The sequence below is a fragment of the Lissotriton helveticus genome, chromosome 5_1 (assembly GCF_964261635.1).
Source record: "Lissotriton helveticus chromosome 5_1, aLisHel1.1, whole genome shotgun sequence".
In the NCBI taxonomy this organism is placed as follows: Eukaryota; Metazoa; Chordata; class Amphibia; order Caudata; family Salamandridae; genus Lissotriton; species Lissotriton helveticus.
Window position 1 is genome coordinate 1,300,480,962 of NC_136065.1, and position 25,823 is coordinate 1,300,506,784.

Here is a 25,823-nt window from a genome sequence, read left to right on the forward strand (position 1 = left end):
GTATTTTACACAGGATGAGCGCTATGGGGTCGTTACTCAACAGCACAAGGCACTGAAGAAGGAGAGTGTTCCGAAATGCATTTGCCGTTGCTGGGGTGTTTGAAATAAAAGGTTCCTGCACTGCTTTCCCCTGTGGCCTCTGATCTTTTCCTCGTGAAGGGATCCTTTTGGATATGTTATTGCGCTTGCCAGTTGCGCAATTTAGATGGCCCTGCAGCGTCAAGAGCCACGGAATAAAGATTGGCAAGCTGCTTGCAGCAGTTGGACACTGAGGAATCAGTAATTCCGTTGGCCGCCAAGAACGACAGGACGTCGTGTGTGGACAGAGGTATTTGACTTCAAGGGGGCACACAGTCTCGCATTTGACCGCCCTCACACATGAACTCACCTGAAGGGACGGGCTGCTGCAGCTATGGGGACTCAGGCAGATTCCCGCTGTTTCTTGGACCTACGTTCAACCCACCTCACCTGGAGCTGGCTGCAACCTACAGTTACCCCGCCTCCCCACGCCACCAGCCTCGCAGCGCCGGGACAGTGCCTGCTGGGACTTGGAGTCCATTGAATTTTGACATGTGCTCCTATTGGTGTGACGACATCATTAGGGGGAGGGGATACAGCACTAGCAAGTATTTTACACAGGATGAGCGCTATGGGGTCGTTACTCAACAGCACAAGGCACTGAAGAAGGAGAGTGTTCCGAAATGCATTTGCCGTTGCTGGGGTGTTTGAAATAAAAGGTTCCTGCACTGCTTTCCCCTGTGGCCTCTGATCTTTTCCTCGTGAAGGGATCCTTTTGGATATGTTATTGCGCTTGCCAGTTGCGCAATTTAGATGGCCCTGCAGCGTCAAGAGCCACGGAATAAAGATTGGCAAGCTGCTTGCAGCAGTTGGACACTGAGGAATCAGTAATTCCGTTGGCCGCCAAGAACGACAGGACGTCGTGTGTGGACAGAGGTATTTGACTTCAAGGGGGCACACAGTCTCGCATTTGACCGCCCTCACACATGAACTCACCTGAAGGGACGGGCTGCTGCAGCTATGGGGACTCAGGCAGATTCCCGCTGTTTCTTGGACCTACGTTCAACCCACCTCACCTGGAGCTGGCTGCAACCTACAGTTACCCCGCCTCCCCACGCCACCAGCCTCGCAGCGCCGGGACAGTGCCTGCTGGGACTTGGAGTCCATTGAATTTTGACATGTGCTCCTATTGGTGTGACGACATCATTAGGGGGAGGGGATACAGCACTAGCAAGTATTTTACACAGGATGAGCGCTATGGGGTCGTTACTCAACAGCACAAGGCACTGAAGAAGGAGAGTGTTCCGAAATGCATTTGCCGTTGCTGGGGTGTTTGAAATTAAAGGTTCCTGCACTGCTTTCCCCTGTGGCCTCTGATCTTTTCCTCGTGAAGGGATCCTTTTGGATATGTTATTGCGCTTGCCAGTTGCGCAATTTAGATGGCCCTGCAGCGTCAAGAGCCACGGAATAAAGATTGGCAAGCTGCTTGCAGCAGTTGGACACTGAGGAATCAGTAATTCCGTTGGCCGCCAAGAACGACAGGACGTCGTGTGTGGACAGAGGTATTTGACTTCAAGGGGGCACACAGTCTCGCATTTGACCGCCCTCACACATGAACTCACCTGAAGGGACGGGCTGCTGCAGCTATGGGGACTCAGGCAGATTCCCGCTGTTTCTTGGACCTACGTTCAACCCACCTCACCTGGAGCTGGCTGCAACCTACAGTTACCCCGCCTCCCCACGCCACCAGCCTCGCAGCGCCGGGACAGTGCCTGCTGGGACTTGGAGTCCATTGAATTTTGACATGTGCTCCTATTGGTGTGACGACATCATTAGGGGGAGGGGATACAGCACTAGCAAGTATTTTACACAGGATGAGCGCTATGGGGTCGTTACTCAACAGCACAAGGCACTGAAGAAGGAGAGTGTTCCGAAATGCATTTGCCGTTGCTGGGGTGTTTGAAATAAAAGGTTCCTGCACTGCTTTCCCCTGTGGCCTCTGATCTTTTCCTCGTGAAGGGATCCTTTTGGATATATATATATATATATATATATATATATATATATATATATATGTCAGACGAAGTCTTCCTCGGAATCTGATGTGATGATATAAAGGCCCACCTCTCGATACCTCCAATTCTGATTGTAATAATTACACAGAATGTTGAAGTGATCAAGCGGGGGGAAAAAGGGAGTTAGGAAGGGAACAGCTGGGAGGGAGATCTGAAAAGGAAAAGTTAAACACACACTAATACTAGGCTCCTTATAAATCAGGAGACTGTTCTGAATTCAAGCAGCTACTTAAGCTAGGAATCTTGTAACCCTGCAATCATTAATATAATATTGCGCAATTAAATCTCTTGCAATTGAAACACTTCACAAATCACACTATATGCTAAAACAACCTTTTTTTGCAAATCAACTTTCCTTAATTCTCAGACAGTTCTCACACTGAAGAGGTACAATTCACATTAACCTTCTGTAAATTATTCTCTACTAAAAACATCAAAAATTATAAACTTTACTTGCAAAAGCAAACTGTGTGTGTATTTTGTCTTTTAAAACCCTCGCATAATATTCTTGTACATTTGCATAAATTAACAAAATGAATAAAGTTTTACATCCACTTTTGTATTGAAATTATGAACCTCTACTTAAAGATATTGTTGGATTGACTCTCAATTGAAAACTGAATAAAATCTACTTTTTGTCTCAAGAATTCTTTAAATCCAAAACAAAAACCTTAATGTTTGGATACAATGGCCTTCATACCTTGAGAGTAGGACCTACTCTCAAACCTTTGGAGAAATTGAACCTCTGGCCTCCAAAGAAAGAATTTCACGACGAAATTCCATCCAAAATACGACCTTCTCATCTGCTACCGATAATGCAGCCACCTCAGGATACTGTTGTTGAAGGACTGCTCCAGCGCTGTCAACTCGAACTACTGAAAGGGTTAAAATGGCATCCAAAACCACAGAGCCCACTAGGAAGCACCCTCTCTCCTCAGAATCCAAAGAATAGTGAGCATGGAACCTTGGGTGTGGTCACGTACATCAACGTAACCACACCCGTGTATTTCACCCTTTGCGGCGTCACCGGGAAGCCCTACGCATCTCGCGGATGCGACAGCATGCCGAATTGCACGCATCTCGCGGACGCGGTTGCCAAAGTGCACGCATCTCGCGTACCCTGCCAAACCTCATGCATCTCGCGGACCATAGGGAAACTAAAGGGAATTACTGGCAAAATCACAGTTCAAGTGTTTAACCTGTCTAGGCCCTACAACAAAGCAGCCACCTATGACCAACTGAGGGAGACCTATGTACCATTCCACATAGGTGTTTCGGACACGGCCGAAGACCTCTCCAGCCACTGTTGTTAAATGGGGCGGGCCCTAGACCGCAACCCCCCCTGGGCCTGACAGTATTCCCCCCTCCCTGGAGCGGTCTAGGGCCCGGCTTCGAGGGATGAAGGAGGTGGAAACGTCGTATCAAGCGAGAGGCATGAATGTTCTCTGCCGGTTCCCAAGAATCATTTTCAGCTCCATAACCTTTCCAGGAGATAAGATACCACAGTTTGTTTCTCTTTAGCTTAGAATCTATTATATCTTGTACCTCATATTCCCAGTTACCGTGAACCAAAACTGGCGCTGGTCTTGTCGCAACATTTTGCTTAGCCGGTTTCAGAAGGGACGTATGAAACACTGGGTGGATTCTCAATGTTTTTGGAAGTAACAGTTTGTACGTTACTGGATTAACTTGGCGAAGCACTGAATATGGTCCGATAAACTTGGGATGAAACATACTTTTTTGCTTGAAAGTTAAGTTTTTGGTAGACAACCACACTTTATCTCCAGCAACATATCTTGGACCAGGTCTATGGTGTTTATCGTACTGCTGTTTGTACTTCTCTTTACTCTGCAGTAAACGTTGGTGAGTTTGCTGATGAACTGTTTGCATGTGCTGTATAGTATCTTGTACTGCAGGTGTATCACTCACATGTTTGGGCAAAACTAGAGGAATTGTATTTGGTATATAACCATAGAGAGCCTCGAATGGAGATAACCCAGTTGAAGAATGCGGTGATGTATTGTAAGCCATTTCAGCAATCCAAAGTAACTCATACCAAGATATTTTGGAATCTTCTACGTAACATCTCAGGTATTGTTTTAATGTCTGGTTTAATCGTTCAGTTTGACCATCTGTTTGGGGATGGTAACTAGTGGACATATTAGATGTGATTTGTAGGCTTTGACACCACTGTTGCCAGAATTTAGATGAAAACTGAGAACCTCGATCAGACAATAACACGGAAGGTAAACCATGTAATCGCACAATGTTTGTTAACATTATTTGAGCTAATTGTCCTGCTGTTGGCAATCCTTTACAAGCAATGAAATGGGCATATTTAGTTAAACTGTCCACAACCACCAAAATCACTGAATGAAGATTCACTTGTGGCAAATTCGTAATGAAGTCTAAAGAAACATGTTCCCATGGTTTGATTGGTGTTGGCAAGACTTGTAACAAACCTTTTGGTTTGCTATGATCAGCTTTAAATCTAGCACATGTTTCACAGGTTTGTGCCATCACTGAAACATCCTTCTGGAGAGTTGGCCACCAAAACAAGTTTTGAATCTTTTCTACTGTCTTTTTTGGACCTGGATGTCCTGCCATGGGATGGGAATGTAACCAATTAAAGACTGTTTCTTGTAGTTCTTTGGTTGGAAGGTAGACTTGTTTTCCATGAAATGGTATTCCTTCTTTTATTGTTTGATCTTCCTTCTTGTCATTCCACTTTTCCCATTGAGATGGAGGAAATTTTTTATGTATATGGTCTAAAAACTGATCAGCATCCAACAAACAGATCACTTTGTCAGGTTCTATTATTGCTTGTGGAGTTCCTTCGCATTTTTGCAATGTAGAATCTTTCCTAGATAAAGCATCCGCCTTTCGATTGTCTTGTCCTGGTCGATAGGTTACTATGAAATCATATTCCGCAAAGAACATCATCCATCTCTTTTGTCGTGGGGTTAACATTCTGGCTGAACTCATGAATTGTAAGTTTCTGTGATCTGTATACACTGTTACTGTGAATTTTGCTCCCATAATATAATGTCTCCATTCTTTGAATGCTTGAAGTATCGCTAACAACTCTTTTTCGGCAATGATGTAATTTTGTTCCGCTGCATTCAATTTGCGAGACATATAAGCAACTGGATGCATTTGACCAGTCTTGCGATGTCTTTGGGATAAAATGGCTGCGATAGCAACATCTGAGGCGTCTGCTTCAATTATAAAAGGTTCGTTCACATCAGGATGCATCAAAATTGGAGCTACTGTAAAAGCTTTTTTCAAATTTTGGAATGCTTCATTTGCTTCTGCAGTCCATTCAAATTTTACCTTTTTTCGTAACAAACGAGTTATGGGAGCTACGACTGCTGAAAAATGATCGATAAATCGTCGATAAAAATTTGCAAAGCCTAAAAAACATTGCACATCTCGAACAGATTTTGGAATAGGCCATTCTGCTACTGCTCTTATTTTTCTATCAGTCATTTTCATGCCAGTTGGTGTGAGCAGTACTCCAAGAAATTCAACTTCAAAGACATGAAAATCGCATTTGGACAGTTTGCAATACAGATTGTGTGATTGTAATGCCTTTAAAACTTGTTTGACATGACCTTCGTGCTTCTCTTCTGAATCGGAATAAATTAAGATATCATCTATGTAGACGATAACAAATAAATCTAACAATTCCCTTAAAACATCATTGAGAAAAAACTGGAAGGCTGCTGGTGCATTACAGAGACCAAATGGCATCACTAAATATTCAAACAGTCCATATCTAGTCTTGAATGCAGTTTACCATTCATCTCCTTGTCTGATTCTTACCAGGTGATATGCTCCTCTCAAATCAAGCTTGGTGTAGATTACTGCTGTTTTTACTTGATCTAAGAGAACTGGGATTAATGGTAAGGGATATTTGTTTTTAATTGTGATTTTATTCAAAGCCCTATAGTCAATGCACGTTCTCAATTCACCATTTGCTTTTGGGATGAAAAACAAAGGAGAAGCGGCTGGTGACTTTGAGGGACGAATGAACCCATTTTCAAGATATTGATCTAAGTACTCCCTCAAGTGTTGATTTTCCTTTTCAGAGAGTGCATATATTCTACAGTTCGGTACACATGAACCAGGTAAGAGGTCGATTTGGCAGTCATAGCTGCGATGAGGAGGAAGGACTGCTGCTTTCTCTTCGCTGAATACCTCTTGAAACATTTTGTAACAATTAGGTAGAATTGTCTCTTTTTCTTCCGCTGTAGCAATTTGACTAACTGTTGTTGTGAGAGTTACCATAGAAGATGATTGACAAAAATCAGATTGAAATACTAGTTCTCTTTTTTCCCAGTCAATACTTGGATTATGTAGACAGAGCCATGGCATTCCCAAAATAAAACCATATTGAGGTGCTTGGATCACATCGAATTGAACCTCCTCTCTATGATACCTTTTTTTGGAATCTTCACAACACATTATTACCTTTGAAGTTTGCATGGTAACTGGACCTCCAGACAAAACTTTTCCATCTACGGCTTGGACGATTTCAGGAGTGTCTTTTTTCTCACAGATGATACTCAATCGCTGAGCGGTATTTAAATCAACAAAGTTTCCTGTGGCCCCAGAGTCAATTAGAACTTCCATTTGCCAAATTTTGTGAATCAGTTGTATCTGAACTGCCATTCGGAAATGAGCCTTGTAATTACTTACACAAGAATTTACTGAAGGGTAAGCAATGGTTCCCAAGATATCCCCTTCAAAAAATCCTGGGCGTGTTAGTTTCCCGACTCCAAGTCTTTGGCTTCCAAAACTGACACTTTACCGGTGGTTGGTGATTTATTCTTAGGTTTCAACATACAGTCTTTTCCAAAGTGTCCTTTGCGTCCACAATAAAGACACTGTCCATTTTTGCGTCTACTATCTTTCTCATCTTTCGACAATGGTTGTCTAAGGGTTCCTATTTCCATTGGTTCAGAACCAGATTCAGACTGTGTGAATTGGGTTCTTGGTTTGGTTTCATTCTTCCAGTTAGGTTTCTCTCCTCTTTTTCTATCACATCTTCGTTCTGTTAACCTGTGATCCAATCTTAAAGTTAGATTTATTAAATCCGAACAAGTAGTTGGTTGTGGGTCTATTTGAGCTAACACATCTTTTAAATCGCCTTTCAACCCTTGATAGAAAAGTGCTGCTCTCTTCTCTTCCGGCCAAGAGGTTTCTGCAACTAGTCTGTTAAAATGTGACAAGTAAGAAATAAGATCTAGATTTCCCTGTTTTAATTGTAACAATTCCTGGTCTGCAGACAAAGTTACAGTTCTCCTGTCGAATACTTTCTCAAATTCTTCTACAAAGCGCCGCCAATTATACAATAAGGCGCTATCTTGACGCACAAATGGGACTGCCCAATTAGCGGCATCTCCGGTTAGATAAGAAATTAGGAAAGCTATCCTAGATTGAGGGGTGGGAAAAGCTGCAGGCATACAAGAAAAATGCAATTCAATTTGTGTCAAAAATATCTGCACTTTGGAAGGTTCTCCAGAAAAACGCTCTGGAGCAGCCAGAGGTATTTGTGGAGGAACTGTTACTGAAATATTTGTGGAAGCTCTAGTGTCTGGAGCCTCCTCCGGAAGGGGAGTATTCAAAATCTGAATATTATCCACTTTATCAGACAACAATGCTGTTGCAGCCATAGTCTCATTTAAATCTGCCTGTAGTTTAACAATTGCTGCTAATAAATCATCCATGGTGGCCATTATGTCAACACAATCAGATCGGGAGGAAAATAATTAGTGGGCTCACTATTCTGTCAGACGAAGTCTTCCTCGGAATCTGATGTGATGATATAAAGGCCCACCTCTCGATACCTCCAATTCTGATTGTAATAATTACACAGAATGTTGAAGTGATCAAGCGGGGGGAAAAAGGGAGTTAGGAAGGGAACAGCTGGGAGGGAGATCTGAAAAGGAAAAGTTAAACACACACTAATACTAGGCTCCTTATAAATCAGGAGACTGTTCTGAATTCAAGCAGCTACTTAAGCTAGGAATCTTGTAACCCTGCAATCATTAATATAATATTGCGCAATTAAATCTCTTGCAATTGAAACACTTCACAAATCACACTATATGCTAAAACAACCTTTTTTTGCAAATCAACTTTCCTTAATTCTCAGACAGTTCTCACACTGAAGAGGTACAATTCACATTAACCTTCTGTAAATTATTCTCTACTAAAAACATCAAAAATTATAAACTTTACTTGCAAAAGCAAACTGTGTGTGTATTTTGTCTTTTAAAACCCTCGCATAATATTCTTGTACATTTGCATAAATTAACAAAATGAATAAAGTTTTACATCCACTTTTGTATTGAAATTATGAACCTCTACTTAAAGATATTGTTGGATTGACTCTCAATTGAAAACTGAATAAAATCTACTTTTTGTCTCAAGAATTCTTTAAATCCAAAACAAAAACCTTAATGTTTGGATACAATGGCCTTCATACCTTGAGAGTACGACCTACTCTCAAACCTTTGGAGAAATTGAACCTCTAGCCTCCAAAGAAAGAATTTCACGACGAAATTCCATCCAAAATACGACCTTCTCATCTGCTACCGATAATGCAGCCACCTCAGGATACTGTTGTTGAAGGACTGCTCCAGCGCTGTCAACTCGAACTACTGAAAGGGTTAAAATGGCATCCAAAACCACAGAGCCCACTAGGAAGCACCCTCTCTCCTCAGAATCCAAAGAATAGTGAGCATGGAACCTTGGGTGTGGTCACGTACATCAACGTAACCACACCCGTGTATTTCACCCTTTGCGGCGTCACCGAGAAGCCCTACGCATCTCGCGGATGCGACAGCATGCCGAATTGCACGCATCTCGCGGACGCGGTTGCCAAAGTGCACGCATCTCGCGTACCCTGCCAAACCTCACGCATCTCGCGGACCATAGGGAAACTAAAGGGAATTACTGGCAAAATCACAGTTCAAGTGTTTAACCTGTCTAGGCCCTACAACAAAGCAGCCACCTATGACCAACTGAGGGAGACCTATGTACCATTCCACATAGGTGTTTCGGACACGGCCGAAGACCTCTCCAGCCACTGTTGTTAAATGGGGCGGGCCCTAGACTGCAAGCCCCCCTGGGCCTGACAATATATGGCCGACTGAGCGCAACCTAATAAAGGATTCTGTGCACTAAATGGTGGTCCGTGCTCCTGTTTTTGTGGAACTACAAATGCCGGCTGGCAGAGGAGTTTTTGCCCGAAACCCGTCTGACGATATGCACCACTTAAATGCATAAATAAAAGCAACTACAAAGAAGAAGTCTGACTCTGGCGATTTTGTTATTGTTGCTGTCTGCGTACCTGTCTATGCACGAGGCACTCCAGAGGCAAGTTGGATTTCATATATATATATATATATATATATATATATCAATGCTCGAAGGTGTCCACCTTTGAGTAGCACGCGAACAGCAGCTTGGTTTATGTATAGATGAGGACGGGGATCCACTCGTAGACGCCGCTCCGTACGGGATCTGCCCGATGCGTTTCGAAGCTCCATATGCTTCTTCAGGGGCTTTAACGGAAGCGGTGTGCGCAACCGCCGACCCACTTCCCCATTTTATATATAACACACCCACCGATGGGAGGCTCAAATGAGACTGTGCATTCTGGGAAGTGTGGTCCGGGAAGCACATAATCAAGTCCTGTATTGACTCCACAAGTGGGCCCGTCCTCGATTCCAAGTACGACTGCTGCTTCACTTTCGTGACCCCCAGGGTACCGGGGTGGTGCATACTCCGCGGCTGGACGTCTGCGTATAACTCAATGCTCGAAGGTGTCCACCTTTGAGTAGCACGCGAACAGCAGCTTGGTTTATGTATAGGTGAGGACGGGGATCCACTCGTAGACGCCGCTCCGTACGGGATCTGCCCGACGCGTTTCGAAGCTCCATATGCTTCTCTTCAGGGGCTTTAACGGAAGCGGTGTGCGCAACCGCCGACCCACTTCCCCATTTTATATATAACACACCCACCGATGGGAGGCTCAAATGAGACTGTGCATTCTGGGAAGTGTGGTCCGGGAAGCACACAATCAAGTCCTGTATGGACTCCACAAGTGGGCCCGTCCTCGATTCCAAGTACGACTGCTGCTTCACTTTCGTGACCCCCAGGGTACCGGGGTGGTGCGTACTCCGCAGCTGGACGGCCGCGTATAAATCAATGCTCAAAGGTGTCCACCTTTAAGTAGCACGCGAACAGCAGCTTGGTTTATGTATAGGTGAGGACGGGGATCCACTCGTAGACGCCGCTCCGTACGGGATCTGCCCGACGCGTTTCGAAGCTCCATATGCTTCTCTTCAGGGGCTTTAACGGAAGCGGTGTGCGCAACCGCCGACCCACTTCCCCATTTTATATATAACACACCCACCGATGGGAGGCTCAAATGAGACTGTGCATTCTGGGAAGTGTGGTCCGGGAAGCACACAATCAAGTCCTGTATGGACTCCACAAGTGGGCCCGTCCTCGATTCCAAGTACGACTGCTGCTTCACTTTCGTGACCCCCAGGGTACCGGGGTGGTGCATACTCCGCGGCTGGACGGCCGCATATAAATCAATGCTCGAAGGTGTCCACCTTTGAGTAGCACGCGAACAGCAGCTTGGTTTATGTATAGGTGAGGACGGGGATCCACTCGTAGACGCCGCTCCGTACGGGATCTGCCCGACGCGTTTCGAAGCTCCATATGCTTCTCTTCAGGGGCTTTAACGGAAGCGCTGTGCGCAACCGCCGACCCACTTCCCCATTTTATATATAACACACCCACCGATGGGAGGCTCAAATGAGACTGTGCATTCTGGGAAGTGTGGTCCGGGAAGCACACAATCAAGTCCTGTATGGACTCCATAAGTGGGCCCGTCCTCGATTCCAAGTACGACTGCTGCTTCACTTTCGTGACCCCCAGGGTACCGGGGTGGTGCATACTCCGCGGCTGGACCCTTCCATGCGCCAACTATTTTTTGCTCCAGTGGCATTCCTCAATAGGTTGGAAGGCGCATGTGAGCCAGTCTCCTCAATAACAATTCCAAAATCGCCACAAGCGTTTCCCTGTTACCGGAGCTCATGACCCTTCAGGGCGGCCTCACAAAAGGGGCACAGGACAGCCCCTTGGATACCTTCCAAGCAGAACAAACGAGGTGAGGCCCAATGCAGGTAAAACGTGCTTTTATTTCATTTCATAGTCTCGAAGCGCCTGCTCCCATGAGTCAACGTTTCGGCGTCATGCCTTTTTCACAGACTGGAATACAAGCGCCCAGGTGTGTGCGAGCAGAATTTGAATTGGTCCACCACGTGACTGCACATCACGAACTACTGGTCCCAGTGTGCATTGTGCATAGTTTTAATCCCTGGCAAACTTCCGTTTATCAACACAAGCACGTTGGAAATGGGGGTTTTCATTTCAAGACAGTCAGGTGAGTAAAATACCGCTGCTCTTTGTTAAATGTTTTAGGCTCTGGAAATGCCGTTTCCCTTTACTTTTTAAAAAAAAAATGTTTTATTAGGTTTCCCCCCCCCATTTTCTTTATAACATTAACAGGGCACATTAATTACAGCCCATTTGCAACAGAAAGATAAACATAAAGTTACAGACAAGAAAAAAAACCAGAAGCAAAAGCAAGTAAGTAAGCTATTTCCCCCCCCCTTAAAGGTCTAAGCCATGCTTCCATCGGATAAAAGATTCCCAAATTTGTATTCCCATCTTCTTACCATTTTTTCCCTTTCTGGCATATATAGCTGTTTCCAACTTTTGTATAGACATTACTTTGCCTAACCATTGATGATATGTTGGGGGATTAGGATCTAACCAGGCCGAAGCCACAATTAATCTCAGAATCGCCATTGTCACAAACAAAAAATATTTACAAGTCGGCTGCTCGCCAGTACTTAGCCCCAATAACATGACTGCTGGCGTTAATTCTATAGTCGAGGACATAGCAATCTGAAAGAAATTCACAATGTCCTGTTTCAATTTATCCAAATGAGGACAGACTGCAAAAATATGTAACAAATCAGCATCTACATTTCCACATCTAAAACAGTTATTTCCAGTCATACCACCCCACTGAGCGATCTTAGCGGGTGTGTAATACAGATGATATAATATCTTGTAGTGCTGAGCTTGGAGGGACGATGAACACAACACTGTCCTACCCAATTCCAATGATTCGATAAAGATGTCCCTGCCCATGTCTAAATTCATATTTAAATCCGTAGACCATCTATCTACCCATTTCTCTAAATCATCCTTTTTTAAGTTCGTCATTTCTAAATAAAACCTCTTAATCGTGCAGTCTGTACCTTTTTCAATAAGATCCATCAATGCATTTCTTTCGAAATCCAATGCGCCCCCTTGCTTATTTATAAGGCAACTTCTTATTTGAAGATATTAAAAAAAATATTTTGTATCCAAGTTGAACCTCTTTTGCAGTTCTGCAAATTGTAGTATGCCGTGGGGACCCATCATATCTCCAACTTTTCTTATCCCCCGCCTATCCCACTCTTGGAATACAGTATCCGAAAAGACCTCACTGGGGAGGGAAGGATTATTTTTTAATCTGGTGTATAAACTATACTTCCCAATTCCCACCTTTTTAGATATACCTTTCCATATACTATATGCAGCTATTACAGTCTTAAAGCGTGTTCTCTTAAAGTAACTGCCCTCGGAGAATCTTAAAAAAACATTTTCAGCGTTCATACCGAGAGTCAGACCATAGATGACAAGCGATCCAAAATCATGCCAGTCCTCCTCTTCGGCTCCTCCGATCAAACCCACCATACATTGTAATGCCGCTGCCCAATAATAGAGCTTTAAATCGGGTAGTGACCAGCCCCCTCTTTCCCGCGGGAGCGACATAAACCTCAGGGCCCTCCGCGTCTTGCCTCTTGCCCAGACAAAACGGTTAACCGTTTGTTCACAGATTTTAAACCACTTGTTATCAACTATTAGTGGAACTGCTCTAAAAATGTACAACAATTTGGGCAAGACCAACATTTTAATAATATTAACTCGTCCAACTAGTGATAAGTGTAGGTTTTCGTACCGATCTAGATCTTTCTTTACTTTGTCTAATATTGGAGCAATATTTTTTTCCACTAGATTATCTAAGTCCGCTGAGATATTAATGCCTAAATAGAGCCCTTCATGTACAACACGATTATCATTACAAGTAGTCATAGGGTTCTTGATAATCTGGGTCTTTAAAGTATTCAGCGCATAGCCTGATACCTGTCCGAACTTGAGGGCCTCCCCCTCTACCACAACAATTGCCTCCGTGGGGTTTGGTGTTATCACCACCACATCATCGGCGTATGCAAGTATCTTGCAGGATCCCAATAATGTATTTAATGGAGTGATATCTGGACATATCTCTATCCTGCGAATTAGAGGATCCATATACATGGCAAACAGGAGGGGCGAGCAAGGGCACCCCTGCCGTGTGCCTCTCTTAATCGAAAATTGTCCCGAAGTGCCCCCGTTGACTCTTAAAGCTGCGACCGGGTCCCTGTACAAAGTTCTTAGGGCTTTCACAAATTTCAGCATCTAGCAGCATTACAGCCATCGGGTCTCCTGTGACTTCTGCGGCGTCAAACATGGTTATGACTTTCCGGATGTGATGTGTCGTCCCTCTACCAGGGATAAAACCATGTTGACTGCTACTAACCAGGGTAGATATTATTCCTGCAAATCTCATTGCCAAAGCTTTAGAGTATATTTTAGTATCGCTGTTCATCAGCGTGATTGGTCTATAGGACCCTGGTTCAGTTTCTGTCTTCCCTTTTTTTAATATTAAAACAATATCTGCACCACTCCAGGATTTGGGGATAGATTCCCCAGACTGTGCAGTTTGTATAGTCCTAATTAGGTCCTGCCCTAGACTCCCCCAAAATGTTTTGTAAAACTCTTGAGGCAGTTGATCCGGGCCAGCAGCCTTTCCAGAGGGCAGACTGGCCATGGCTTCTTTGACTTCATTGTGTTCCAACACTTTCTCCAGACCTTCTGCGTCCTCTCTAGAAACCCTGACAACTGAAATATCCTGAAGATATTCCCTTATCTCTGAAATATTACTAGGGTATTGCTCATCATACAGGGTCTGGTAGAATTTCCTAAAGACCTCCCTTATTTCCTGTGGGTGTGAGTGTAGCTTCCCGAATTCATCCCTAATCTCCCTAACTGTCCCCATTGCCGCTATCTGCCTAGTTCGCATGGCGAGTACGTGCCCAACGTTTTCACTGAACTCGTAACATCTTTCCCTTTTAGTAGTGTACTGCTGAGCTGCCTTATTCGCCATATCTTCTTCCGCTTCACTTTTTGCTTTCATCAATTCTATGGTAGCCTCTTCAATCGATTCACCCCTTATTAATGATTCGTAAAAGTGTTCCTCCGCCTCTGAAACAGCCCTCTCTATATCACTATCCCTAGTTCGTGCTACTTTCCTTTTATGAACGCTAAAACTACATGTCTCACCCCGCGCTCCAGCCTTAAAAGCGTCCCAAACTACTCCAACTGGGGCACTCCCTCTGTTGTTCTCGAAGAACTCGCAGATCCATTTGGACATATGCTGTATGTAGTTATTATCCAGAAGGAGTCCTCTTTCAAAAGTCCAGGTGCTGCTTACTCTAATTCTCCCTCCCACCTTCATTGTTAGTAGTAAGGGATTATGATCACTTAGGATTCGTGGGAGCCTATCAATTGCTACTCTGTTCATTAAATCTGTTGAGACCAAGAAGTAGTCTAACCGAACACATATACGGTGAGGTGCTGAGTAATATGTGAACCCTGTTTGACCCGGTCTAATGCTACCCCAAACGTCTTGCAAAATGTTATTCTCTAAAAGATTAATAAGGGCTTTATGTACTCTTCTCTTCCTCCCTTTATAAGTCCCAGTTGACCCTACCCCCAACCCATCTGCCCCGTTGATGTTTAGATCCCCTCCTATAACAATTTGGGATGGCCAGCCCACTAACTCTGTATCCAGAAATTGCAGGATTTCTGGGTCGTCCTGGGTTGAGCCATATACTGCTACTAGAGTTGTCCATACGCCCTCTATTAAAATCTCAGCCATGGCCCATCTGCCCCACTGATCCTCTAATTTTCTACCAATCACCACATTTTTACTCCTTGAGAGAATAGCTACCCCTCTATTTTTAGCCCCTAGCTTAGAACTTGCTATCAAGTGGAATCCTAATTGGTTAAGACAAAACTCCTGGGTATTCATTACATGTGTCTCCTGTAAGAATACATAATCTACATTCATCTCGCCGAAGGCGAACTGCTATCTTTTGTCTCTTTTGTACATTGTTCAGCCCGCAAACATTCCATGTTACAAATCTAACTGTCATATCTGAATATTTAAGGGACAGCATATTGACTGCTCGCTGCTAATACTCGACTTAGATGGTCTATTCTTTCCTGCTTTTGAGTCGAAATCTATCATAGCGCGTCTGTACCTTTCATTGCGTGGTCTATAGTGATAATTCCTGTCTGAGTCATATTCTTCCTCTTCAATGCTCTTGTGCCCTGCCCCTTTCCCCCCCCTCCCCCTCTCCTGGCGACCCTCCCACAGATTCCCACCCCCCCTACAGGCAAATAGGTCAACCAGACCTATATCTGACCTACGGTGCCGACGGGATGTCGCCCCTTCCCCCCCCCCCCCGATGCTCATATTAAACTCTTCGAGTGGTGCACTCCCTTAAAAAAAGAAAAGAAAAAGAGAAAACCCCCAACCAGTGTATACCCACCCCTATTCCCCAATCATCTATAATACAATAAGTAAGTCCTATTTCTTAATTTCGAGGTTGTAGAGAAATGTTAAAACAGGTAAAGTTAGATAAGGTAAACATTTCATCTGGCATTGCATTTCTGCCACTATACGTTATTGTTATTGTTATCTCTTCATTTACTACTTCTTCCGAAAGAAGTCTCTAGCGGCTACCACTTGTGAGCCACGCTCTTCAAGTTCCCTTTGTTGCACCTTCTGTTTGCCTCTAGATTCACGTAGAAAGCTTAGATACTCTTGTGCCACAATTTCAGAGTGGAAGACTTTAAAGTTTCCATTTAGCCCCACTTTCAGTCTTGCTGGGAAAAGGAGATAAACCTCACAGCCAATGTTCTGGAAAGGGGTAATCATCTGCCGCATCCGCCAGCGCCTCTCCACGGTGACGTGGCAAAAGTCAGGCCTAGCAAAAAACACAACGTCCTTATAGGTACGCTTGGCATGTGGCTTTGCCTTGCTGATTATTTCTTCGCGCAGTAGAAAGTTGCCTACGTAAATCAGTATTGCGCGAGGTTTACCCTGAGTCTCTTTCCGCATCATCGGAAATCGATGTGCCCGTTGAATCTCGTGTTCCCAGTCCCATGATACCATCTCAGGGAAGGCACCCTTTAACAACTCGATCACGAACCCTCGCACATCTCCCCCCTCCTTTCCTTCCTGTACGCCAAGTAGTCTAATATTATTGCGCCTTTGTCTATTTTCTGCTTCTTCCAGTTTCCAGAGCATATCATTTGTGGTCTTCTCCTGATCCCTCTTAGTATCCTGCCGTTTCACCACGTCTTCCTCCAACTTGCCCGTTCTTTCCTCCACCTCAGAAACTCTCCCGACCACCTCTTCATACATTTTACTAATTTTATGCAGTGAAGATTGGATTTTTTTATTGGCATGTCTGGCTCTTCTCTTGGCATTTTGACTCTCAGTGCGGGCCTCATCCTGTATTTGCCTTAAAGTAGTTAGTAAAATTTCAAAATTAGAAGGGCTTCCATCAACACCCTGAGGGTTGACTTGCGAAGTGCTAGCACTTATATTATCAGAACCCCCCGTGGACACCGCCAGATTTTCCAGTGTATTGTCCCACTCAAGTTTTTTAGCGACCGATTTTACCGGGGATCCATGATGTTCCCTAGCAGAGGTCTTATGTATAGGGTTGCTTCTTTTGCTCTTGCACTTACTCTTACACTCGGCTTTGGTTTTTAATGCAGATTTACTCTTTTCTATGGGAGCGGAGTTTAGCACTGCCTTGGGACCTTTCTGAACTGTGTCATGCTGTATAACAATGAGCTCTGCCTCACTGTCCATAGAGGATGAGACGCTATCAGGTTCCACTTCTTTATCATTATCTGAGTCAGTATCAGAAACCGATCCCACAGAGGTTTCCAGCTCTGAGTCTGTCAGTGGGTCCGGGTCACTGCCCCCACTCTCGTCCTCATCATCTTCCTCATCGTTACCAGTAAAGAAAACATCCTCGCTGGGTGAGGCTGGGACTGATGCTGAGATAGCTGGTTCATCCCTGTTAACCACGTTCCCAAGTATTGTCTTGCATGCCCCTATATTCGCCATGCCCGGAACCGACATCTTACCTCCATCCCGTTGGGGCAGGTCCGGAATCATTATTGGATCTGTATAGTCTGGTGTAAGTATGTCTTTGTGAGCACCGTCCTGAGGTTGTATAGCAGCAGCCGTTTCCCTTTGCAAGATCATATCAGGATGTGCTCCTGTCCGAATCCCTTCCATGCGCCAACTATTTTTTGCTCCAGTGGCATTCCTCAATAGGTTGGAAGGCGCATGTGAGCGAGTCTCCTCAATAACAATTCCAAAATCGCCACAAGCGTTTCCCTGTTACCGGAGCTCATGACCCTTCAGGGCGGCCTCACAAAAGGGGCACAGGGCAGCCCCTTGGATACCTTCCAAGCAGAACAAATGAGGTGAGGCCCAATGCAGGTAAAACGTGCTTTTATTTCATTTCATAGTCTCGAAGCGCCTGCTCCCATGAGTCAACGCTTCAGCGTCATGCCTTTTTCACAGACTGGAATACAAGCGCCCAGGTGTGTGCGAGCAGAATTTGAATTGGTCCACCACGTGACTGCACATCACGAACTACTGGTCCCAGTGTGCATTGTGCTTAGTTTAATATATATATATATATTTGAAGCCTCCGGCCAAAGCATGTTGGCATTTTCCGTTTGTTCCACCTGTTTCCTAGAACCAACCAATGGTATTCAGATATCCTGTGTGGTAAACTGATGTGGAAGTAAGAATCTTTGCATATATCTATGATACAATCACCGACAAAGCTGAGTGTCCGCTTTTCAGTATTCAAATTTTATTAGCAACATGGTATGGCATGACACGATACCGCAGTCACAGCTGTCTTTTTCACAATACAAAGATGTTTCAATGCTTTCTGTTTTAATACACATCATTCAGTCTTTCCACGCCTACAGAGTGAAGATGGAAAACATACTCCCAGCTTTGTGCTTTTACCATTTTACAAAAAAAATTACATTTTAATAAAATTTCTGAGAACTTCTTATTTTAGTGATAAAGTGCAAGTGCTGAAAATACCCATTGTTGGATAAAATTCCCCAAAATAATTACATTATTTTAAACTTTTTTAAGTTCATATTTGACATAAAGTGCAAGTGCTATACCAGAAAGTTCTCAATTTACTTCCGTTACCTTAAACTTTCATATATCCATTTTGTTCAACTTTTGTTATTGAATCTTCATTTTAACTCAATCACAAAGTGTTAGTGCCATAGTATTACTAATCATATTGTCCTCTAATTCAACATTTTGAGAACATATTTTCTTTGTATACTATCACAAATGGGGACCTTATGAATATATATCCTCAGTTTTGTTTTCGTCTCCATTCCTTAAAACAAACAGGTGCTCTGGTGCTCTATATTAATGCCTACTGAGTGTCCATTTTTTTATATATAATAAAATCTTACATCTTAATCTGAAATAGTTTTTCTTATTTAAATAAAGAACGAAGATCCTACCCTGGACAGATTTTTAAATATACACATAAAGCTCTACGTCTGCGTTCAGACCTAAGGGAATTTTGGTATTGAGGAGAACAATATACCTGGCATCTAACTGCCTTAATTTAAGCTCCCTATCTGCTCCCCCCTATTTTTTGGTACTGAATCTATGATCAAATACTGCAAATGTTTGCATCTGCCTTTGTGGGATTCATGTATATGGCGGGCCACAGAATAACTTTTATCATCATTTCTGATTGCCCTCAAATATTGCAATATTCTTACATGATCCATATGTATGGTACTCCCCATGTAAAGTTTTGGGCAGGGACATTGCAGTATATACACCCCGTATTCATTTCTACAAGTGTAGATGTTACGTATTTTAGTAGGGTTTTTTCAAAAGCGGTGAGGTGCCTTACATTTACATTACATTTTTAACATTTCTAAATTCCTGGACTGCCTTTCAACCATGTCTTCATTTTTTGTACCTCCGGACAAGTCACTAATAATACTTGATGCATAGTCTTCGCTCACTTAAAAGTTAATGTTTGTTTACGAGTTACTGTGCTTCCTATTGTTGAGTTGCTCTTAATTAAATGTCAGTGCCTGGTCAGAATCCGTCTTATTTTCTGGTGATATAGATTTTCCCCAGTTATCATCCTGTGTGTTACTTTGGGCAAAAAGCAGTGACTCTCTGGACACTTTATCTGTCTTCTCCTTTGCTTGTTTCAGGGTTGCTTACTGTAACCCCTTTCTGTGAACTTCAATTCAAGTTCCAATTGAGTCTCTTCTAAAGTACCCTTATTGCTGCAATTTCTGATCATTCGCAGGTGTTCCGCGTAAGGGATACTTTGTTTCAGCTTAACATGGTGGAAAGTTTTGGAATGCAAAATTGAGTTGCCAACTGTCGGTTTTTGTATGTAACTTATTGTCCTTAAAAAAAAACACTAAATCCAAAAAAGCATACCTCAGTCTTACTGATATTGGCTGTGAATCTTAAATGTAAGCTGTTTTTATTTAATTTTGAAGCAAAGGTCTGAGCAGATTCAGGGATACCGTTCCAGAAAATAAAAAAATCTTCTGTGAATCAAGTCCATATTACTGTTTTTTCACTCCATTCTGTCGCAGGGTTTCTGTTCTCACACAGAACTGTGCACAGAGGAGTGGAACCTCGGCAAATTAGGGTGTCCCAAAACTCACCTTAGTATCCAACTCACCCCTTCCCGAGCTAGCTACAGTGTCTCATTGGATATATCAAACTCCCAATGTTTAGACAAACCAGAACATGAACTTACTGTACCTCAGGGTACGTGGAACTCATGAACACTCTTTCGTTATATTATCATTACAAACCAGAACATGGAGTAAAGAAGACACATGTGCATTTGAAATGTTTATTTACTAATGCCGTCTTCTCAGGCGCAGTATCTTAGATAATACAAGTATACTTATTATCAGTAGCAAAATTACCAGCATAGTTACCACGGCATAAAAAGCGAATGGTGACAGCATGTTAACATACCAAAATGAATATGAGCTAACAACACTTATATCTCACCCACCCTAACACATATATTATATTATTAGCTAAGAAGGTCTCTTTGGGTTGGTTTAGGGCGGGCCCATACCTTAGTGTCCTAGCATGAAAGAATCACATCAGCATACACCAGCTCTCTCTGCATGTGCACCGCATCAAGTGTGTTAACAATTCTCGTGCAAAGCAATATCAATCCCGCCTCAAGCCCAAGTTGGCAAAGGCTGCACTTGTGTTATGACTATGAAGGCGTGGAGATCAGACCTCATAACAATTCCATATCGTGTTGCTCCTGAAACTTCAGCACTCTCCGTGCAGACATAGTTTATTAAACAAAGTTGATATCAGAGCAATAACATATTATTCTCACATACACCATGGCAAACCACTAGGTTGAAAGCTAAGTCAACAATTAAGGGTCGTGCGCAGAAGTTGCAAGAAAGGAAAAATGGCGTTTAAATCTCAAATGTACCTATGCTAACTTAACACGATATAAGGATATATAGGAGCTATATAACACCCCCCCATGATCCGAGAACGGACTAAATAAGATAACAGAAGTGCCATCACATGAGAGCAGAACTCAACAATAAACGAGCATGAATAAAAATCAATTATAAAAACTAATGCTAAAAAATAGCCCAAAAGTATAACGTGGCTCAAGCCAATAGGCAAGCAAAAAGGAAAATGTCTTGACCAAAAGTCAATAAAATCAAAGAAATGCTATTAATCAGCATGTCAATTCGAGGCAGTGTTTATGATAAGACTGTATATGAAAAGTAAGCTGCAACAGCCTCCAGGAGGAAGTCACTGTCCTCATCCGAAAACAGTTCAGCCATCCAATTTAAAAGATGAAAGGAACATACGTGATCTCCCAGCACCGGATCCTCTATAACCATTAGAGGACAGCTCGGTGGGTTTACAAGAAAACTCCGTTCCAAGAAATTCTGCGCTGCCGACAATACATCCCAGGGACCCATTAGTCCATGCGCCACTGCTAAGGCCATAATCCTCTCGTCAGAACAAACCAACTCGTGAGCAATGATAGGACTCATCAGCTGATTAAAATCGACGTCAGAAGAAATCGGTCCGCAGAGACACAAATCAATGGCCCAAAGGAAATTATGGTGAATTGTTCTGTTACCAACATTATGGCTATCACTTCTTACACAAAACGTCGTCCCGAAGGGAAACTGTTAATTTCACTCAGTGGGAACATTGCCCAGCACCTAATCAAGGGAGTTCGGAAACATTTCTGAAAAAGTATACTTATTTCACTGACTTTAATCAGTCCAATCCCGAGTCCTTTTATTTTAAATTTCACAAACAGCCACTGTCCAAGGTTAGACTTACCGTTACTAAATTGTTGTATTCGAAGGCCTTTCTAGATCAATTAGTTACTGGAGGCTATGAGCTATGGAAAGAAACAATCGACCTTAAATCGGTTTGGGGTTCGAGGGCCTGGCAGGTACAAGGCATTGAGGCTTTGCACCGTGCATGTCTCATCCCGAATCATATGTTGTTTTAAATGAAACAATTTCCCAGACCACATGCTTTGGATTGGCTACTTCTAAAAGATTGAACACTCCTTCTTTCCCGGAGTTGGAGGAATATGAGGGTTGGAGTAATTTTACACAATGGTCCATTAAAGAATTACAGGCTCTGCTTCTTAATTCCTCCTTTAACATTTCCAGTATGAATCCTAAGGGTTGGCTGCTTTGGCACCGTAGTGCTGATTCTTGCCAAAAAAGATTTTTAAATATGACTGACGGTTTTAAGACTGTTAGATCTGATCCCCGGTTTGACTTGAGTCATACTGTCACCTCTTACTCTGTAGGCAAGTTGTGTCAAACTTGGCTGAAACATTCTACTTTACCTGCGGTTAAGTATCACCTTTCCAAACTGAATGCAGACGTGGATTTAAATGATTTCATTAAAGGCCCAGTTAGTGGCAGGTCGAAAAGGTGGTTATATGGGGTTTACAATGAAATTTGGAAACTGTCACAGATTGAGGCTGCTACACGCCTTAGGGCTATTGATCAGGCGAATCTTGAGAAAGTGCTTGCAGTTGTTGACAATAGCATTAACGTGCTTTCCTCTAGAATTTACACATTGGATAATATTGTGTCGTCTGTTGTTGATATTGTGCATGATGAAGTGTCAGTATTATACCATGGTCAAAATCATTACGGTCAATCATGCAGTTTGCATGGACCCTTCAAACTCTGAAAATGGGTAAAGTTCCCTGGGGATACATGAACGTTTCCTCTTTATTTGCACCGTTTAATTTGACTGACAAACAACGCTTGCTTTCTATGCGTGATGCTTCCTTTTCTATGTTACATATTGAAAGGTTGGAATCTTTACCTTTTTCTGTGGCAGAAGCCACTGCTGCAACGTGGCTTATCCACGGTTTAATAACGCTGCCTTTTGCTTTATATAAGTTTTCTAATTGTATGAAATATGTGCCCATAGGTCGTAATGAGCCTTTAGGTAGCGGTTTTCTTCATGAGGTCTGGTCACTCCCATACACATACAGATGTTTCAAGGATGAACAGGAGGTTTATCTAACAGGGGAGGAGTGTACTCAGACGCCAGATCATTCTTTAATGTGCAGACACATACAGTTACACGGTTCATGCAACAAGGACCGACCAAATATGGCTTGCATTTTACAAGGCACGCCAGTTCCTGCTATCATCCCCACGTTTAAATTGTTAGAGAATGGTAGTTATTTAATGCTCAATAATGAAAACTGTTGTGGGTCAAAATTAGCAGATTCCAAATATAAATCCTCAGCATCAAAAGCAGCATAGTATTTCAAATCAGAAAACAAACGTTCCACAGCATTAACATCCCAATCATCAGAACGAATGTTTTGTTTCACCACATCCCCCATATTCACTCTAAGTACATTAGGAACATTAACGACTTCCGTTGGGCCATGAATCTGAAAACGAACTGCATCCCACACGATTCCATCCAGGACAGGCCATGCTGTGATGTTAACCAAAGTCAAGTCTCTTTTTAATCTGTGTGTAGAATGTGAAGAGGAAAGTGGGGCCAAAGATCCATTTAAATGAGTTATGCATGTTCTTTCCTCGACATAATGTCCATTGATGATTCGAAAAAAATAAAACACAAAACCAATTGACATAAAAAGGTAAATCGAAACAAGGACCAGCCAAATGTAAGTCCAAGGTGGTATCAAAAAATGTTTTTTAAACAGGCTTGCATAAACTGCAACACGAGAGGGTTCCTTTGAGGTAAGAGAAACAGAGTCAAAAGAAAATCTAGATTCTGTGGCTAAACGTGCTTGCAGGTCAGGTATGGACAAATCAGTGGGATAGGCATAGTCCGTCTCATCAATGTTAGTTCCCGGTAAATTATTTAATAAAGGACTGGAAACAGCAGGTAATTCGATGGCCACTTCAGGTTCAATACTAGAAGCAGTGGGCATAACTGAATTTCTCACAATGGAAGGACAGGAAACAGCTGGTGTCATGCTAAGAAGAATCGGCCACTCTGTGTATCTTGACATTGTCAATAGAAATAAACCTGTTTTCCTTACGACCTGGAAGTGGTGGTAATATGACTGTTCTTGTGCCCTTCACTCCAAGCACTGGGACTGGAGCTCGATAGGAGGGACCAAACTCTTTCTTGTTGTCGATCTTCTCTCGAACCAGTTCTCCAACCTGGGGTAGCCAGCCAACTACCGGGATCTGCAACGCATCATCCGATGTGGAGGGCAAATGTTCCTTTGCAAGACTTTCTCTGGTCTTTTGTAGATTCTGTAAAACATTGCAATGTTCATCTGCGTCAAAGGAAGTGGCGCGAACCACAGAGTCTAGACCGTCAAGGTCAGGGACGTACATCTTGATGCCAAAGAGCATTTCGTATGGGGTCCGCCCACCCAGAGACCTTCTAGGGAGATTATTAAGAGCACGCTGCACGCCATAGAGGTGAGCCAGCCAGTTTCTGCCAGTGCCTATAACTCGGGCTGTCAAAGATTGCTTTAAATCACGGTTCATTCGTTCAACTACACTATTACCCTCAGGTCTGTAGGGTGACGAAAACTTGACTTGGACCCCCATCGAAGTCATGGCATCCTTATACGCCTTAGAGGCGAAAGCCGGACCCTGATCCGAATGGAAGGTACCACAGGCAAAAATCCCTATAAAGATACGCAAATCTTTAATGACAGTCCGTGAATCAGCGCTGCGAAGTGGCCATACCCACACAAAGCGTGTGCATGAGTCAACTGATACTAAGATGTACTTATATGCAGTAACAGATGAAAAAGGACCGCAGTGATCTAAATAAACACAACCACTAGGTTGAAAGCTAAGTCAACAATTAAGGGTCGTGCGCAGAAGTTGCGTTTAAATCTCAAATGTACCTATGCTAACTTAACACGATATAAGGATATATAGGAGCTATATAACAATTCTTTCAGATGTTGCGCTCTGAGCATCTGCTCCATCCACCATGCCATGTGTAAATTTGCATAACTTGGGGTGAAACAGGCGTCATAGCGGTCTGTTTGTATGTGTTCTTTACATACATTAAAAAAAAAAATTCTAGGCACTACCTTGTCATTTCATGTAGCATATTTGTGTGTTGGTGTAATGAAATGAGCCTCAGCCCTAAAAAATGAGACATGGCTTTAAGGCCATCATTGTGACCAATACTCGTATAAAGAGATTTTAATCTAATGTCATTAACACAAAAGACTCTTCACAAGCAATATCATAAATTCTTTTCAGAAAATCACTTGTATCTTGTAGATACGATGGAGAGAGCCTGACAAACTCCTGTAAGAAATGGTCAATAAAGCATGAGGTAGTTTCGAACACACTTCCAATTGCAGATACAATAGGCCTACCTGGGGGATTAGAGCAATTTCTATGGCTTTTTGGGATCAGGTAAAGTATAGGTGTTGTTGGTGCCTTAACTTTCAAATACTGATACTTATCCTGTGAGATTAAACCTAAGCCCCTGCATTTTGCTAGTTCACTGAAGTATTTGGCCTTGACTTCTAATACTTCTAAAGGGGTACTTTACAATAACAATCATGATCTTGTAACTGTAGTTTTGCTTCAGCATCATACATTTACAGGTTGACAAAGGCAGTAAAGACAGCCGAAATGCGTTCCTGGTTTGAAGCAAGTGCTGTTAAAATGAATGATTTTATCCATACCTCGAGTGCGGGCTCCTTATGGATCTAAGGTGAGTGTTCTTTGATACTTAAGAGGTGGACGTGGTATTCGTCTCTGACCTGCACCACCGGCGTTCAGGATGCTTGCAACACTTATATATATATATATATATATATATATATATATATATATATATATATATATATATAT

General features: G+C 42.9%; 2 protein-coding genes across 4 annotated transcripts in view; one reads left to right on the forward strand and one right to left on the reverse strand.

The window, feature by feature from the left end:
- The window catches only part of LOC144755336 (uncharacterized), an 82,389-nt gene extending 60,812 nt beyond the window's left edge, over positions 1 to 21,577 (forward strand). The window contains exon 6 of the transcript XR_013594878.1: positions 20,049 to 21,577. The gene's annotated coding sequence lies outside the window, so the exon portion shown is untranslated. The remainder of the gene's footprint in view (positions 1 to 20,048) is intronic.
- Positions 1 to 25,823, reverse strand: part of LOC144753590 (omega-hydroxyceramide transacylase-like) — an 878,827-nt gene that overhangs the window by 63,807 nt on the left and 789,197 nt on the right. The window lies entirely within an intron of this gene.